Here is an 18,607-nt window from a genome sequence, read left to right as displayed (position 1 = left end):
TCCTTGAAGGTCTTTCCCAGCCCTTCTCTGATGTCTCCCTCCTTTGCCTCCCATCTTAGTCATTTGTGCCACGGTTTACCCTCCCTTCTAGACTGAGCTCCTCAGAGCAGGATGTGTGGGTCGTTAACCTCGATGTGTCCCACACACAGATGCACACGCTTTACATTTACAGGTATTAGATGCACACGTTTTGCTTCACACACACACACACCCAAGCACACCGCTTTGCAGATACAGGTATTAGATGACCCATAAATGCTTTGTGCATGTAATTGACTACAGGGACATGGCCTCTAACCCGGAGATCACACAGGCATGTGGGGAGGCCACATCGGCACACGGGAAGCTGCACAGAAGACAGTGCAGAACCGAGTGCCCAACACTCTGGACAAACTAGAACGGAGGGAGGACCCCCAGGCCAGTGAGATGGTGCTCAGGCCAGAGCCCTTAGGGATACCTTCAAGGCGGGGCCGGGACTGACCTAGCCCTTGGGGTGTGGAATGTGGATGCGGAAGAGAGGCAGGGAGAGGGAGCTTTTCAGGTGTTTAGAATGAGAGCAAGGCCAGAGAACAACATGCAAAGTATTGGCCACGCGGAATTTGAGAGGCATCCATTTAGGAAGAAGAACCAATGGGTGGAAGTGGAGTGGAGAGGGTGTCCTGGGCATTACCTGCTTCTCCAGCGGTTTGTCTGAGAGACAAAAACACCACAGGGGTCTCAGCAGCTCTGCTAACCTCAAGGTGGCTTCTGCTCTTCAGCCTGCTAAAACCTTTTCAGAAATGTTCCTCACTAGACAGAGGTCAGCGACCCAGTCCCTTTGAGTAGCAGCAAGTCTCTGGGCCAAGATAGAAGGAAGTCACATCCTACTTAAAAAAAAAAAAAAAAAGGCTGAGGATGCAGTTCCTGCTGCCTGGGGCCTCCAGGCAGCAATCTGTGCATTCACACTGCTGCTCTGTGGCCTCTGGGTTGACGCTGCTGACCCTGAGTGTCTAGAAGTCCCATCCCCACCACCATCAGATGCCAAAACAAAGCCCAATATGTATCCATCTGTCCTCACTCACTGATGGACACACAGCGCAGGGTGGGCCAAGGCCCAGAAAGGAGGTGTGAGGGGAGGAGGCCCTGGTTCCTGGAGCAGCTTCTCATTCAGGGCTGGGGGTGAGAGGCCTTGGGGCCCCCGGGACCCCTGGTAGTCATGCCTTTACTGGGGGCCTAGGCCTGTGGGTCTGTATGGTCATTCTGGAAAGGGCCAACATGGGGCTCACTCTCTGGAGTGGGAGACACGCCCACCCAGGCCTGAGCCCAGGGCTGCCTCTCATGGTTCCCAAATCCACCATCTGCCCAGTCACACCTGGCAAACCCAGAGGCCACTGTGCATGTCCCAGAAAGGGACTGAGCACGGGGAGCAGCTGGTCCAGGCTCCATAACCACTCACTGCCGAGCCCCCACTGGACTCCAGGCCTCCTGGCTCATGGCCAGCGACATGACAGCAAGGCTTCCAGGTGCAAAGGCTCCTGGGGGAAGCTCGAGGGCTCCAAGACTGAGGTCCTTCCCCCAAGATGAGAGTGACCCTGAGAAGTTTAGAGCTGGAAGAGGGTTGTCGAGTCTCAAACTCCTTGTGCAGAACAGCCAGCATCTTGTTCAAATGCAGTCTCTGATCCTGTGGGCCTGAGCATCTGCTCCACCAAGCCCAGGAGGTGCTCAGACTGTGGACCTCACTTTGATGCCAGGTCATAGGCCTTGGTAAGAAAGGTGGATTTCATTTTAAGGTTAATGAATAGTGATTGGAGGGTTTCACCAGGAGAATAATTTGGTCTGGGAGTACACCAGTTTGGGGGAGCCGGGGGGAAGGTCACAGATTCTGTTTGTTCCTGAGCTTGAGCCTCCTACTAGACACCCAAATCTGGTGAAAGGTGGGCAGCTGTATCAATGAACCCAGAGCTCAGGGTGACGTAGCAGGTGGACAGGAGAGAGTCTCCAGGGAGCCCTTCATCTCCAAATCCACCCAGTGCCAGCCTCGGGCACAGTGTCAGTCCACGCAGCTGCCAGTTGCTCCCACTCCTTCTTAGTACAGATGGTCCTGGACTTACCTTCTTTTGGCTTTACAGTGGGCTTATTGGAATATTAAATGCATTTTTGAGCCTGTAATCCCAGCATTTTGGGAGGCCAAGGCGGGCAGATCACCTGAGGTCAGGAGTTCAAGACCATGGTGAAACCACATCTCTACTAAAAATACAAAAATTAGCCAGGTATGGTGGCGGGCACCTGTAATCCCAGCTACTTGGGAGGCTGAGGCAGGAGAATTCCTGGAACTCAGGAGGTGGAGCTTGCAGTGAATTGAGATCACACCACCGCACTCCAGCCTGGGCGACAGAGTGAGACTTCATCTCAAAAAAAAAAAAAGAAAGAAAAAAGAAAGAAAAGAAAACACATTTGAAGATACAGCCCTAGTCAACATATAAATACACTGGAGATCACTGAAAATTTAACTTCGGTTGTTAAGTTAATGTGTTCTTACTTAGACTTAAAAATAAATCTGTCCTGGTTAAGTTTAAAATATCCCAAGGCAGGAAATCAAGACATTTTTTAATTTCTGGCATTTATACAGTTGATCTACAGGAATCTGGATTTTTGTCAATCACGTGCTGCCAAGTAACAAAGAGCCTCGGGATGCAGATGCACCTGCGTCTGGGACGCTGCCTGGCCTCCATTTCAAATGTTAGTATTTCCCAGAGGAGCCTGCTGCTCCCACTGACTCCTACATTATAGGTTAAAAGGTGGCTTATTTCCTGTTTCACACATCTCTAAAAGGATCATGCTGGCACTAATATTTCCCTACTGACAAGAACCTCTAGGAGCCTCTGTGGCCTGCAGAGTAGGGGGCAGGGCCCTGCCTGCTCCTCACAGGGAAGCCCCGGCCTCCACATATCCGTAAGGTGGGCCCATGACCCACCTTGTGTGGGCAGCAGCTCTGGGACAAATGCCTCAGCATTTCCGTGTTTGGGGCCCTCCCTAACCTGATCCTTCCCATTCTTCCCCAGCATGGAAGAATAGGACAGACAGCGGAATTCAGTAGAGCCTCGGGCCATTGCCCCGCCGACATTCCTTCCTTCCAGTCTCTTGACACACACCACATTGTAGTTCCCTGACAGTCAGCCAGAACAGCAGCACTCCTCTGTGAACACCCTCCCCCATCACACACTGACCACCAAGGACGGCCCAGGTTCCACAAGGAAACCCTCCACCACCACACACCCAACACCAAGGATGGCCCAGCCCCCACAGGACATTCTCCACCACCACACACCCGCCACCCAAGCCCCTAGAACTTCCCAAGCACATTTGATGCAGGAGGAAGATGAGACAATCGACGCAAAGATGTCTCCACCGTGGTTTTGATGATTGCTGGGCCTTCTCACCTAGGAAAGAGTCATACACTCATGTCACTCCTGCAGAGGGCTTCAACCTGCCACAGAAAGGGACGTAATGGGACTGTGCTTTGAAGGACACTTATGCCCCAACCCGGACAGTGGTGAAATACGTGAACTGTTTCCATTACACACACAGGGGAGGCCAGGGCCTAATGAAAACTCCCTGCCAAGGAGAAGTTCTGCGGGGTCCTGGCTGCCTCTTTCATAACAAAGGCAGCCTGAGAAGTACACAGGGCTCACCACTGGCTCTGCCACTTCCTGGCTGAGGGGCCCTGACCAAGTCTTCGAAGTCTCTGCACCTCAGTTTCTGTGTTAGTACAACAACCGTGATTCATGCACGTGCTTGAAGGGCTGCAGTTAGAATAAGAAATCCCACGGAGGAAGCTCTGCCGTGTGGCTGGGATCCCGAAAGTGACAGGCTTATTAGTTGATTATTTGCATTTTGAGGCAGTTCTGAGGTCACAGATAGTGAGGGATCCCACCCTTAATATGAAAGGTGGGGACAATACAGCCAGCAGGCAGCTGCAGAACGCCGCTGAGGTGACACCTGAGTCCTCCGTGAAGTCCCCTTTTCTCCCCAGGCGTGCGCAGAGGCCTGGGGGTGTCTGTTGTTGATCTGGGGCCTGAAGAAGCCTCATCTAGACACAGGCCTGGCCCCACACCCCAGCTCCACATACGTGAGCTGTCCCGCCAGAGACCAGGAGGACTAAAACAAGGCCACCTCCGTTCTCCTGGGAGCTAAAAATTAAAAGAGGCCCTGGGCAAAAGCACTTGTTTTTGTGATAGCAACACTTGTGCACAATTTTGAATCAATAACAAACATGTTCACAGCCAAAAACATGCCCGAATGCATCAACCCTTCATTACCTATGTGTGGATTGCCTATTTTGTTAAGTAGTATGTGTTTTTAACTTTAAAATTGTATTCAAATTTTACTGTATAGTATTCTCTACCTAAACTTCTTTACACAGCATTAAAGTTTCATAACTTCAAAATGCCCACCATTCATATCTTAGTATGTTCTTTTGTTTCTCTTTAGTGGTCAGCATGAGCATATCTTGTGTTCTGATGTTCTTTTCTTCTTTTTTTTTTCTTTACTTTTTGAGACAAGTCTCACTCCGTTGCCCAGGCTGGAGTGAAGTTGCACAATCATAGCTCACTACAGCCTCTATCTCCTGCACTCAAGCAATCCTTCTGCCTCCGCTTCAGGAGTAACTGAGACTACAGGCAGGTGCCACCACACCTAGCTAATTGTTTTCTTTTTCTTCCTTTTTTTTTGAGAAATGAGTTCTCGCGATGTTGCCTAGTTCTCAAGCTCCTGGCCTCCAGCAATCCTCCTGTCTTGGTCTCCCTAAGTTCTGGGATTACAGGCGTGAACCACCATACCCGGCCTGTTTTGTTTTGTTTTATTTTTACATTTTTTCCCTATAATAACTTTTCCCCATATCCAAACAGGAGAATATTAGTTTTTACTTAGACTTTTTAACTATATATTATTGGATTATAGGGAAATGTTTTTTCTTGTCAGTTATTTCATTGTAATATATTTTTTATAGGTGGCATTATTATGTTATAGGGTTTGAGTGAATTGTGGGTTTTGGTTATATTTTCAGGTTGCTTTCCAAAATTATCATGCCAGATGTGTCTGACCCTGGAGCCTAGATTGGGTTCCCCACCCCAAGGCCACACACAGCTGAGAGGGCCTCAGCCTCCCAAGTAGCTGGGACTACAGGCACCCACCACCACACCTGGTTAATTTTTTATATTTTTTAGTAGAGACGGGGTTTCACCGTGTCAGCCAGGATGGTCTCCATCTCCTGACCGCAAGATCCGCCCACCTCAGCCTCCCAAAGTGCTGGGATTACAGGCGTGGGCAACCACGCCCGGCCTATTTATCCATATTCTTATGCCCATTTACCAACCTTTCTTCATCTCCCTGCTTTGCTACCCTTTCCCAGGCTGTAGTAACCACCAATCTACTCTCACCCTCTATGAGATGAACATTTAGTTCCCACAAATGAGTGAGAACGTGTGATATTTGTCTTTCTGTGCCTGGCTTGTTTCACCTAAGATAATGACATCCAGTTCCATCCATGTGGCTGCAAATGACAGGGTCTCTTTCTTTCTTCTGGCTGAATAGTTATTGCATCGCATATATGTACCAGATTCTCTTTATTAATTCATCCATTGATGAATACCAAGGTTGATTCCATGTCTTGCCTATTGTGAATAGTGCTGCAATGAACACGGCGGTGCAGATATCTCAGGGAGAGAATTTTGGTCATTCCGGGAAGCAGGCAGGAGGCAAATAATTGAAGGAATTTGGATCATAATCCAAAAGACACAAAAATCCCAAGTGCCATAATCCAGAATTTTAAAATCCAGAAGGACCAAAATTCCTAAAGATCAAAATCCTTAACTTCTAAGTCCCTAAAGTCTAAAATCCCTAACATCTAAAATTCCAGTCACGGGATAGCCACACCACAGTGCCTTGTGCAGACTGTGCAGGAGGCGTGTATGAGTGCCAAATTGACAAGGGGCGACCATTTTACGCATCAATGTGACTGAATTAAGGAATACCTAGAAACCCGGTAAAGCATTATTTTGGGTGCATCTGTGACAGTGTTTCCAGAGGGGATTAGGGTGTGAGCATGAGTGGACTAGGTAGGAAAGATCCACTCTCAATGTTGGCGGGCACTATCCCGTCAGTTGGGGCCCAGAGAGAACAAATTCGGAAGGAGAATTGGTCTCACCCTGAGAGCTGGGAAAGGATTTTCTTCTATTGCCTGGGACACCGGAACTCCAGGCTTGCCAGCCTTTGGACTTCAAGACTCAAACACTAGCCACCCCTTGGGTCCTGAGGCTTTCAGCCTGAGCCAGGCTACCAGCACCCCAGGTTGACTCTGTATTGCATATATACACAAAAACTTTGAAACTTCATCAATAATGAAGATATTTTGTTTTTGTACATCTGCATTTGGGAAAAGGTGAAATTTCTCAAGATCTCAGCTCTTTGGGAGACTGCAGTGGTGACCTATTATGTTTTTAATTGATTTCATCATAAAATTTCTCAAGATTTCAGCTCTGTGCTGGACTGTGGTAGTGACCTACTGTGGTTCTTGATTAAACTCATCAAGGCTTAGATTGTCTGTCACGGTTGTTTGTTGTTTTTTGAGACAGAGTTGCGCTCTTGTCGCCCAGGCTGGAGTGCAATGGTGTGATCTCGGCTCACTGCAACCTTCACCTTCTGGGTTCAAGCAATTCTCCTGCCTCAGCCTCCCTAGTTGCTGGGATTATGGGTGCCCACCACCAGACCCGGCTGATTTTTTGTATTTTTAGTAGAGATGGGGTTTCATCATGTTGGCCAGGCTGGTCAACTCCTGACCTCAGGTGATCCACCCGCCTCGGCCTCCAAAAGTGCTGGGATTACAGGCATGAGCCACCGTTCCTGGCCTGTCACAGTATTTCCCTTACAAACCTGGGTGCACACAGTTAGCAACCATAGTGATAAATGTTTGTATATTTCCCTTTTTGACGTTTTTCGTTTTTTTTTTTTTTTGAGATGGAGTCTTGCTCTGTCGCCCAGGCTGGAGTGCAATGGCTCGATCTTGGCTCACTGCAAGCTCCGCCTCCCAGGTTCATGCCATTCTCCTGCCTCAGCCTCCCGAGTAGCTGGGACTACAGGCGCCCGCCACCACGCCCAGCTAATTTTTTGTATTTTTTAGTACAGATGGGGTTTCACCATGTTAGCCAGGATGGACTCCATCTCCTGACCTCGTGATCCACTTGCCTTGACATCCCAAAGTGCAGGGAATACAGGCGTGAGCCACTGCGCCCAGCCTGACCTATTTCTTTATGAACACAGTTCATCTGTTAACAACTGTTACACCTCTGAGGCTGCCATTACCATGCGTGATACTTGCAAAAATATGCATATTATTGTCTATTTTATTGTGTAAAGTGGCCTAAGACATGTTCTGTCACGTTTTTATATGATTCTCAGATAAATTCCCTTTTAAAAAAATGTAAATAAGCTGGATGAAGTGGCATGTGCTTGTAGTCCTGTGTCCGGAATTGGTGGGTTCTTGGTCTCACTGACTTTAAGAATTAAGCCACGGACCCTTGCAGTCAGTGTTACAACTCTTAAAGGCAGTGTGTCCAGAGTTTGTTCCTTCTGATGTTTGGACGTGTTCGGAGTTTCTTCCATTCTGGTGGGTTCGTGTCCTCTCTGGCCACAGGAGTGAAGCCACAGACTTTCGCGGTGAGTGCTACAGCTCACAAAGGTGGCTGCCTCCGAAGTTTTTCGTTCCTCCCATCTGGAGTTGTTCTTGTCCCTCCCGGTGGGTTCGTGGTCTCGCTGGCCTCAGGAGTGAAGCTGCAGACCTTCGCGGTGAGTGTTACAGCTCAAAAAGGGGGTAGCAACCCAAAGAATAAGCAACAGCAAGATTGATTGTGAACGAACAAAGCTTCCACAGTGTGGAAGGGGACCCCAGCGGATTGCCACTGCTGCCTTGGGCAGCATGCTTTTATTCCCTTATGTGATCCCACCCACATCCTGCTGATTGGTCCATTTTACAGAGAGCTGATTGGTCCATTTTACAGAGAGATAATTGGTCCGTTTATAATCCTTTAGCTAGACATGAAAGTTCTCCAAGTCCCCACTAGATTAGCTAGACACAGAGCACCGATTGGTGCCTTTACAAACATTGAGCTAGACACAGGGTGCTGATTGGTGCGTTTACAAACCTTGAGCTAGACACAGAGTGCTGATTGGTGCATTTACAATCCTCCAGCTAGACATAAAAGTTCTCCAAGTCCCCACCCGACTCAGGAGCCCAGCTGGCTTTGTCTAGTGGATCCGGTGCCAGGGCCGCAGCATGCTCTGGCCTCAGAGTCTGCTCTGGCCACGCTTGAGGAGCCCTTCAGCTCACTGCTGCACTGTGGGAGCCCCTCTCTGGCCTGGCCTAGGCTGGAGCTAGCTCCCTCTGCTTGCAGGGAGGTGTGGAGGGAGAAGCGCGGGGGGGAACACGGCAGGAACCAGGGCTGCATGTGGCGCTCTTGGGCCAGCGCGAGTTCCAGGTGGGTGCGGACTCAGCGGGTTGCACTCAGAGCGGCCTGCCGGCGCAGCTGGCCCCACGCAGTGAGGGGCTTAGCACCTGGGCCAGCAGCTGCGGAGGGGGCACCTGGTCCCCCAGCACTGCCGGCCTGCCTGGGCCTGCTCAAATTCCCGCTGGGCCTCAGCTGCCTCCCTGTGGGGCAGGGCTTGGGACCTGCAGCCCGCCATACCGGAGCCCCCCACACCCCCTCCCCCGTGGTGGGCTCCCGCGCAGCCTGAGCCTCCCCAATGAGCGCCACCCCCTGCTCTGTGGTGCCCGGTCCCCTCAACTGCCCAATGGCTGAGGAGTGCAGGCGTGCGGTGCAGGATGGCCCCAGTGCAGGATCCACTAGGCAAAGCCAGCTGGGCTTTTGAGTCAGGTGGGGACTTGCAGAACTTTTATGTCTAGCTGGAGGATTGTATATGCACCAATCAGCACTCTGTGTCTAGCTCCGGGTTTGTGGATGTACCAATCAACACTCTGTGTCTAGCTAATCTGGTGGGGACTTGGAGAACTTTTACGTCTAGCTAAAGGATTGTAAATACACCAATCAGCACTCTGTGTCTTGCTAAATGTTTGTAAATGCACCAATCAGTGCTCTGTGTCTAGCTAATCTGGTGGGGACTTGAAGAACTTTCATGTCTAGCCAGAGGATTGTAAATGCACCAATCAGCACTCTGTGTCTAGCTCAAGGTTTGTAAATGCACCAATCAGCACCCTGTCAAAATGGACCAATCGGCTCTCTCTAAAATGGACCAATCAGCTTCTGTAAAATGGACCAATCAGCAGGATGTAGGTGGGGTCAGATAAGGGAATAAAAGCAGGCTGCCTGAGACAGCAGTGGCAACCCACTGGGGTCCACTTCCACACTGTGGAAGCTTTGTTATTGTGCCTTTGCAATAAATTTTGCTGTTGCTCACTCTTTGGATCTGCACTGCCTTTATGAGCTGTAAACACTCACCGGGAAAGTCTGCAGTTTCACTCCTGAGGCTAGCAAGACCACAAACCCACCGGGAGGAATGAACAACTCCAGAAGTGCTGCCTTAAGAGTTGTAACACTCACCACGAAAGTCTGTGGCTTCACTCTTGAAGCCAGCGAGACCACAAACCCACCAGAATGGAAGAAACTCCGAACACGTCCGAACATCAGAAGGAACAAACTCCGGACACACCGCCTTTAAGAGCTGTAACACTGACTGCAAGGGTCCGTGGCTTCATTCTTGAAGTCAGTGAGATAAAGAACCCATCAATTGTGGACACACAGTGGCCTGTGGGGGGTTCCACCAGGGTTCAGCCCCCGGAATGGGGCTGGATGAATAGATCCCATCAGGTCCCTCCCTGGGGGCCAGCATCCAGAGAGAGAGAGAATCATTAACCAAGCACACCAAGGGGGGTGAATTTGCCACTGTGATCAGGGCTGTGAAAGAAAGGAATATGGGGTCTGAAATCGGGGCAGTGGGGCAGTGGGGCAGTGGGGCAGTGGGGCAGTGGGGCGGGCTGGCTGCCATCTCCCAAGGAAGGGAGTTCAGTCGAGCTCCCACAGCTGAGCAGCTGAACAGGTGGAGGGAAGCCCTGCGTTGGGGGCAGAGCACCAGGCCTGGCCCAGCCAGAGAGTGGCAAGTAAGTCCTTGGGGAGGGAGTGGGGTCCAGGCTGGACCAGGTCAGGTCAGTGAGCGGGACCTCAGGGGGCCTGAGAGTGAGGAAGGCGGGAGAGGCTGGGGAGCTTGGAGGCTGCTCAGCCCAGGAGGGGTGAGGGGGTTGGGGAGGCTCTCCAGAGCCACAGGAAGCGGGGCAGAGAGCTTATGTTTGGTGGGGAGAACAAACAGTATCAGATCCACGCTTCTGAAAAGACCCTTTTGGCTTCACATAAAGATGGCACAGGCTTTCCACATTTCACTTGGTTGTTTCCTTCTTAAATGAACCAGCTTGTGTGAGAGAGGATGACAGCTTATTTGATTTCCTAGCACTTACCACCAACAGCCAAATAATTTATTTTCTATCTTCTTCCACTAGAAAATAAGTTCCAAGATTTATGTGTGCTTTGTTCACTGTTATATCTCCAGCACCTAGGACAAAGTCTGAGATTTGTTAAATGAACTTATAGGAAGCCATTGGTTTGGGCTGAGCTCCTGCAATAGACCCAACAGAGCAAACCAAGATGGAGTTACTCCTGCCAAATTTTCATGACACCAAACTGAAACTAAGTTGTTTATTTGACCTTCCAAGGGATCAGGAGAGAGAGATAATAGCCAAATCCCCAAACAGGCCAGTTTTAACAAGCAGGAAGAAGTCCCCTCTTTAACCTTTACAAGAAAAGTTAGTTTCTAATAACCAACCCGCCTTCTGCTTCCTGTTTCGGTTTTCCTCAGCCTTTTTCTGTTTAAAAAGTCAACCCCCTCTGCTGGCCTTATCAAAACACTCCTATTTTATGGAATGGATTGTTGCTCAATTCTAGAATCACAAATAAAGGCCAATTAGGATCTTTAAACTGCATTTGTTGTAATTTTTGTCTTTTGACAAATGTAATAAGCAGTCAGTAAAGATGTGAAAAGAGAGGGAGAGCAAGAGAAAGAGAGAGGGAGAGAGGAAGAGAGAGAGGCCTCATGGAGGAAGGAGGGAGACTTCTCTGCACCTTCAGAGGCAGGCAGCCCCCACAGTGCAGGTGCAAGCACTGAGCAGATTTTGTGGGATACGTGTTGCTGTAGCGAGAAAGACAAGGCCTGTATCCAAAGAGCTGGGTTTGAGAATGAGTTTTGCCACTTACTAGAATGAGACCTTTGTCAAGTTACTGAACATCTGAACTTCCAACTCCTCAAATGTAAAATGGGTGTGACAACACCCACCTCACCGGGTTATTGCAGAGGCTGAACGTGTAGCTGTGATTAAGAAGGGCTGTGTACGCTGCAGAGAACTATGCAAATACTGGTAGTCTCTACTTTGTGGGCCCTCCCAGGAGTCAGAAAAAGACAGGACCAGGTGGCTTTTTGGGCATCCATTGCAACATTAGGGAGAGGAGTGAAGCCACAAGGATGACACGGTCTATGGCAGGTCCTGCAGCTACTGCTGCTGCCCATGACACACTCCTGGAGCCCAGGCAGAGTCTCTGTTTGTCATCTGAATTTCCCAGCTAGTTTAGAGTTTATGACATCAGAGAAGACAGCAAAATCCCAGAAAAAACTTGGGTCAAGTGCACTGCAGACAAATGGATTTCAAATTTGGTTTCTCCTTGCCCTGAGAATACATTTATTTAAAAAAACCTTTCTAGCAAAGGATACTACTACAGAGGAGAGAAACCTTTCTTCCACAGCGCCCTTGCACATTTGATCTGATTTGCACAGTGCGGGGTGGGGAAGGAAACTGACACCCTGGAAGGTTAATGGCTTCTAGGAAGTCCATTACAGATTCTGAATTTAAACCTGGGTCTACTAATGATTGTTCTCCAATCACTTAGCTGCCACTTGTGAGTGTTCACTATGGAAACCAGTGATTTTTCACAGAAAATTAGTGAAGCAAATGGAATGATTTTTAAAAGCATAGGGTTTGAAGTCGGAAGGCTGGAGTCCAGAGCCCTGGTTCTGACACCTACTGGCCTGTCATTTTCACCTCCTAACGTCTGAGGAGCCCGGGTTCTCCTTAGCAAAGTGGGGATGATAATTCCTAGGGCACCGGGCTGTTGAAGGTTTAACTGGGATAATGGGAACTCACAGGCCATAAACTGCCCAACCAGTGATGAGTACTCACTACACTTTGGCCGCAGCTGGTTTTGATTTTAAATAAGTAACCTGCAAGTCTGTATCCATCGCTAGGCACTACGGGGAAAAGGGGTGGGTACAAAGGAGGGATGAACCCCCAGCTCTGGCTGCAATGGAGCCAGCATCCTGTCAGAAAAGGGGAGCCCTGACCTTCCTCCCCTTCCCCTGGGACTGTTCTCGGGCAACGTGGGCTCCAGCCTGCAGGTGCCCAGCTCCACCGCCAGACAGCACCGTGGCACGGGACACCGCACAGGGCGCTGGGCTCCTGGAAGAGGGGAGGAGGCCGGCAAAGGTTTCAGAGGCAAAGTTGTTGGTTACAGGCCAGCCGCGGGAGCGGGGCACGGAGCAGGGAATAAGCAGGAGCATTCTGTGTCAGCCTAGTTCTCTAAAGAGCGGATAGTTCAAGGAAAGACACCGAATCAGGCATCCAACAACTGGGGAACAGGACAGCGCTAGCCAAAAGAAGTTCCAGTTGGCCCAAGCCCGGGAGGCCTCACCCTTGCAGGTGGAGCTGGACCGGCTTCAAGAATGTGAGGTCCAGTAGTGGGGCAGATCATGGTGGTGCAGACACCCCACTAGGGCAGGATCGATTCCCCGTGGGGGAGCAAAGGGACATGAGAGATAAGCTTGGCCCAGGGAGTAGGGGCCACATTACACTTGGTATTAAGCAAAAGGCAAAAGGATGTCCGTGGTGCAGCAAGGAGTCCCCAGGAGTTCCCAGCAAGGCAGGGACTGATGAAAACAGCGTTTGAGGAAAACAGGCCGAAGCCTGAACCAATAACCTTTAGGCTGCCAGCCTGGTTTAGGGGAGAGAAGCAAAACAGATTTCCTTTTAGCAAAGTGCACGTCCTCACTGGCTACACTGTTAGCTCTCTGGGAGCTGATGCCATGCGCATAGTAGGTGTGTGGCAGAGACAGCTAGGCATAGCCACCAAAGAGCCTGCTCTCCCGTAGAAGGCAGGGCTATTGCAGGAAAGCATCTGCCTGGAGGCTCTGCTTCCCCATTTCCTCACACATTGAGCTAGGCAGAACCATGTGAGTCTGCACCAGCAACAGCAGGCACCATGACTGCCCCGTGGCTCTCTCCTAAAAGATGGCTCCACTCTCTCTCCCTCCTCCTTCCCCAGGCTGGGCGTTGACACACAGGGCGACGCCACATGGCAGAGCCTCCCCTGGGCCCTATTCCGGAACAGCTGTGAGGAAACCCCTCCTCTGCCACTCTACTGCGCCTCCCCTGGACCTCACTTGAGAAAGCAACTTCCATTGTATTGAGCCACTGACATTTAGGACATTAGCAAATATAGTAACCAGTTTTACCTGCCATAATGCAAGGTTTTGCTATACATCTGTTGAATTGATGTGAATTTAACTGAACTCCTTAGGCCTGGGCGTTTAATACGATTTTAGGTTTAGCTGGAGGAAGAGGCTGGAGCTCCAGTCCTGAGTGTCAGGCCTCCGGGTCCAAGCTAAGCCATCGTATCCCCTGTGACCTGCACGTATACATCCAGATGGCTTGAAGCAACTGAAGATCCACAAAAGAAGTGAAAATAGCTTTAACTGATGACCTTCCACAATTGTGATTTGTTTCTGCCCCACCCTAACAATCAATGTACTTTGTAATCTCCCCCACCCTTAAGAAGGTTCTTTGTAATTCTCCCCACCCTTGAGAATGTACTTTGTGAGATCCACCCGCTGCCCACAAAACATTGCTCCTAACTCCACCGCCTATCCCAAAACCTGTAAGAACTAATGATAATCCCACCACCCTTGGCTGACTCTCTTTTCAGACTCAGCCCGCCTACACCCAGGTGAAATACAGCCTTGTTGCTCACACAAAGCCTGTTTGGTGGTCTCTTCACACGGACGTGCGTGACATTAAGAGCTCTTCAGTCTCTGCATTTCCATAAAGTGTGAACTTGGAAGGTTCCAGGGTCCCCACTGCCGCCATGGGGATTGCCAAGACTGGGTGGTTTGGGCCTCTTCAAACAACTTCTTGTAATTTTCTTTCTTTTTTGAGACTGAGTTTAGCTCTTGCTGCCCAGGCTGGAGTGCAATGGGGCAATCTCTGCTCACTGCAACCTCTGCCCCCTGGGTTCAAACGATTCTCCTGCCTCAGCCTCCCAAGTAGCTGGGATTACAGGTGCCTGCCACCACACCCGGCTAATTTTTTCTATTTTTAGTAGAGACAGGGTTTCACCATGTTGGCTAGTCTGGTCTCAAACTCCTGACCTTAGGTGATCCACCTTCCTAGGCCTCCCAAAGTGCTGGAATTATACGAGTGAGCCACCGTGCCCGGCCCCATAATTTTCTTAAAGTCTAGTATCTAAGACTTCAAAACAAGATTTAAGTCAGTAAAATCAAGTGGGCAAGGTTTTGAATTGCCAGTGCTGCTTTAAAGCATTTACAGGCCAAGGGTATCCTTCTGGACCTGACATTCTTCTAGAGACAATGAGTCATCCATAGAGCTCTGACCCTGAATTAAGCATTAAAAGTGATTGTTGAGCAGGACAGTCCTGCACAGCCAAAAGTTTCCTGTAAAGTCACAGAAAGTAGCAGGAAAGATCTTTTTATCCCTGACCAGAAAAAAGAGCTAAGGTTTCACAGCGCTGGAGGTCCCCAAAATGGTCCAAGTTAATGAACAGTCAGAAACAATCTCCAAACCTTTTGAGAGAAAATCATCCAAGGTCATTCTTTTTAAGATGACCTTCCTACCCTGCCTTCTTCTCTGCAGCTTCTTAACAAAAACTCAGCACAGTAGGGCATTCCTGTGGGGGCCACTGAAGGTAAGTCATTCTTGCTCAAGTTCTCCGGGGGGAGAGAAAAGCATTCTAGACATAAGGAGTGGACAGATAGTAATCCTAGAATAAAGAAGGGTTTATAAATACCAAGAATTCAAAGGAAATTAGTATCAGGCCTAACGAAGATCCGGAACACTGATGAACAGCTTCCAGCTGGGGCAAATTAGATTTTAATAAATATAAGGTCTCTATATCATCTTTCCATCTGCTCCTTTTCCTGAGACTTTCAGGAGAGGCACGTGAGGTGATGAGACATGGAAGATGGGCCAGCAGAGATCTGTATTCCCTTAAGTCCTGGAGCATCACAGAAGCTTGGGTCTCAAAGCAAATCTGATTAACTCCCCCAGCTTAATAGAGGAAGAAGCCAAGCCACAAGGGAGGAACTGACTTCCTGAGCCCCTACAGTTTGTTAGTGAGAGATGGAAGAGAGCCTGGAGCACAGATCTCCTAAATGGGCTCTGCCTGAGCAGCACGCGGTGAATAGGAAGCCACACACAAGAGATGATGGACAGAGCTTCGCACCAATCACCCCCATGTGTTGATGTCTCCTCCTCCTCGGGCAAACCCCTTAGTTTCTCTGACCTCAGCTTTCCATTTATAAAAATGGGCACAATAGTACCTCTGGTGCAGAGAAGCTGGGGGTAAGGGGGCTTTCAGCACAGCGCAGGTGCACAGGGCTGTTAGAAGTAGAGAGGAAATGCTGAATGGGTGGCCAATGGACAAAGCAAGAGAAACTGACCGACCAAAAAACCTTGCCCACTGTTTATACACCTTGGATCAATGTCCAAGTGAGTTTGTCCTGGCTTTATGTGAACAGTTTTGTCCACTGTCCAAGTGAAACTCAAGCCACTTGAGGAGGAAGAACTGCTTTACCTCTCATTATACTGTATTTTCCCCTCCTATTGACATGGAAATGTCAAGTTCAAAATTCTTATGCAAGGTAGGAAGAGAATCAAGTCAGTTCTTTCAAGAGCTCCACGCCCTTCACCCGAAACACAGCCCAGGAGTCTTTCCCCTATCAGCCCAGCAGTGACTCAGCTTGCCTCTGAACCTTTCCACCCACCTCTGGGCGGTCCTTGAGTCAGGAATTCAGCATCAGTGACAGGTCCTTTGTCCAGGGCCTGCTTTGCACACTTTGGAAATACAAAGAAGTTGAAGACAATGTCCCTATTCTGAGACACACAAACACACAGCAAAACCATGACCACTAAAACGTAAACACTCAAGTTCTCACTTCCTGTTGCCACACTGTCAGAGGCGTGTGAACCAGAGCAACTCCATCTTGAATAGGAGCTGGATAAAATGAGGCCAAGACCTACTGGGCTGCATTCCCAGATGGTTAAAGCATTCTAAGACACAGAATGAGATAGGAGTTCAGTACAAGAATACAGCCCATAAAAACCTTGCTGATAAAACAAGCTGCAGTAAAGAATCTGGCCCAAACCCACCAAAATCAAGATGGCTGTCACAAGAGTGACCTCTGGTCTTCCTCACTGCTACACTCCCACCAGTGCCATAAGAGTTTACAAATGCCATAGCAACGTCAGGAAGTTACCCTATATGATCTAAAAAAAGGGAGCAGCCGGGGGCAATGGCTCACACCTATAATCCCAGCACTTTGGAAAGCTGAGACAGGCAGATCACAAGATTAGGAGTTCAAGACCAGCCTGACAAACATGGTGAAACCCCATCTCTACTAAAAATACAAAAATTAGCCAGGCATGGTGGTGTGTGCCTGTAATTGCAACTACGTGGGAGGCTGAGGCAGGAGAATCACTTGAACCCGGGAGGTGGAGGTTGCAGTGAGCCAAGATGGCGCCACTGCACTGCAGCCTGGGCAACAAAGCAAGATTCCACCTCAAAAAAAAAAAATGGTGGTGGGGAGGCATCCCCTTGTTTAGCATATCATCAAGAAATAACTATAAAAATGGCCACCAGCAGCCCTGGGGTTGCTCTGTCTATGGAGTAGCCATTCTTTATTCCTTTACTTTCCTAATAAACTTGCTTTCACTTTACTCTATGGACACACCCTGAATTCTTTCTTGCACGAAATCCAAGTACCCTCCCTTCGGGTCTAGATTGGGGCCTCTTTCCTGTAACAGCATGGAGTTATGTCCTTCAGGCTGGACCACTGTTACCTACCCTACTATATTCGAGTCTCGTTCCTCCTTCATCTACATCTGGGCTTTCATCCCAGCTCTGTAACTAATCTAGTGGTGAGATCACGGGCCAATTAGTCTATGAACTTCAGTCCTCCCAGATATAAAATTGGGACAGTAATACCTGCTTTGCCTGATCATAGTAAGGATTAAATGAGATATTTCATATAAAGTGTTTAGTGTGTATACAGTCCCTGGCACAGAGTAACAGCTGCCAGTAAACAGTCACTGTTCCACGGGCATTTCATTTGTTCTACAAGCCTTTGCTGAGCAGGCACCGTGAGTGCCTGAAGGATGCACAGGCCCTGCTTGCAGAGGGCTCCCTGTCCTTCTGTGCTTTGATTCAGACTTCCTGAAAATCAAGTGGTTGCTGTGTGCCACACTTTCATTTATCCTTCACAATTGCCCCATGTGTAGGGGGTATCCCATCTCACAGCAGAGGAAAATGAGTCTCAGAGAGGCTGTCACATGCCCACAGCCAGCAGGACACAGCTGATCTGGACCCAGGGCTCTGCACCAAAAACCTGGGCCACCTCATCCTCCCGCATGATTCACCCTGGATGGCTCAGACCACAGGGAGCAAGAGGAGAGTCAGGAAATTGGGTTCTAGAACCAAGGAGTTGGGTGGCTGAGCTTAGAAATGCTTCCTCACTCTTCTTAGTCTCAAGGGAGGTGATGGAATAACGACAGGAACACTTGCCATTTATTGGAAGCTGTTACTCAGTGCCAGGCACTGTATATACACTAAGCACTTTATATGCAGTATCTCATTTAATTCTCACTTTAATCAGTCAATGCAGGTATTATTGTCAACTTTATATCTGGGAATACCAAAGTTCATAAAATAACTGGCCCATGATCTCACTACTAGTCAGTGACAGAACTGGGACAGAAGTCCAGATGCAGATGAGGCCAAAGCTCGGGCTCTGAATGGCTAGAATATACTGCTCCCTTCTATGGGAACAGCAGAGGCTGAGGGGAGGTCACCCTCACACTTCCAAAGAGCTTGCTATGGATTGGCATCTAGACCTGACTACACAGTGCACATATACAGTCTACATAGCATAGAGTGCTGCAAAACGTGTTGTTAAAACACCAGCAGCCTCTGCTTGTTATTCAGTCAACACTGATAAGCAGAAACAACCAAAGAAGGACCATAGTTAGTTTATCCTCTTTTATTAGTGATGATTTCTCTTTCTGGCAATACGGCTGATTAACATGGCCTGACGTCCCTAGAACTGTTAAAATAGAACATCTTTTTTATGCAAGGCTGATCTTTAAAGAGAAGGGAGGACGGGAGCAATAGTTCTCAGGTGTCAAAAACCAGGAGGGAGGTGAAAATGGTGCCATACGTGTGTGAACTGATGCTGC

The sequence above is a fragment of the Pongo pygmaeus genome, chromosome 14 (assembly GCF_028885625.2).
Source record: "Pongo pygmaeus isolate AG05252 chromosome 14, NHGRI_mPonPyg2-v2.0_pri, whole genome shotgun sequence".
NCBI classification, from domain to species: Eukaryota; Metazoa; Chordata; class Mammalia; order Primates; family Hominidae; genus Pongo; species Pongo pygmaeus.
Note: the sequence above shows the minus strand (reverse complement) of the source record.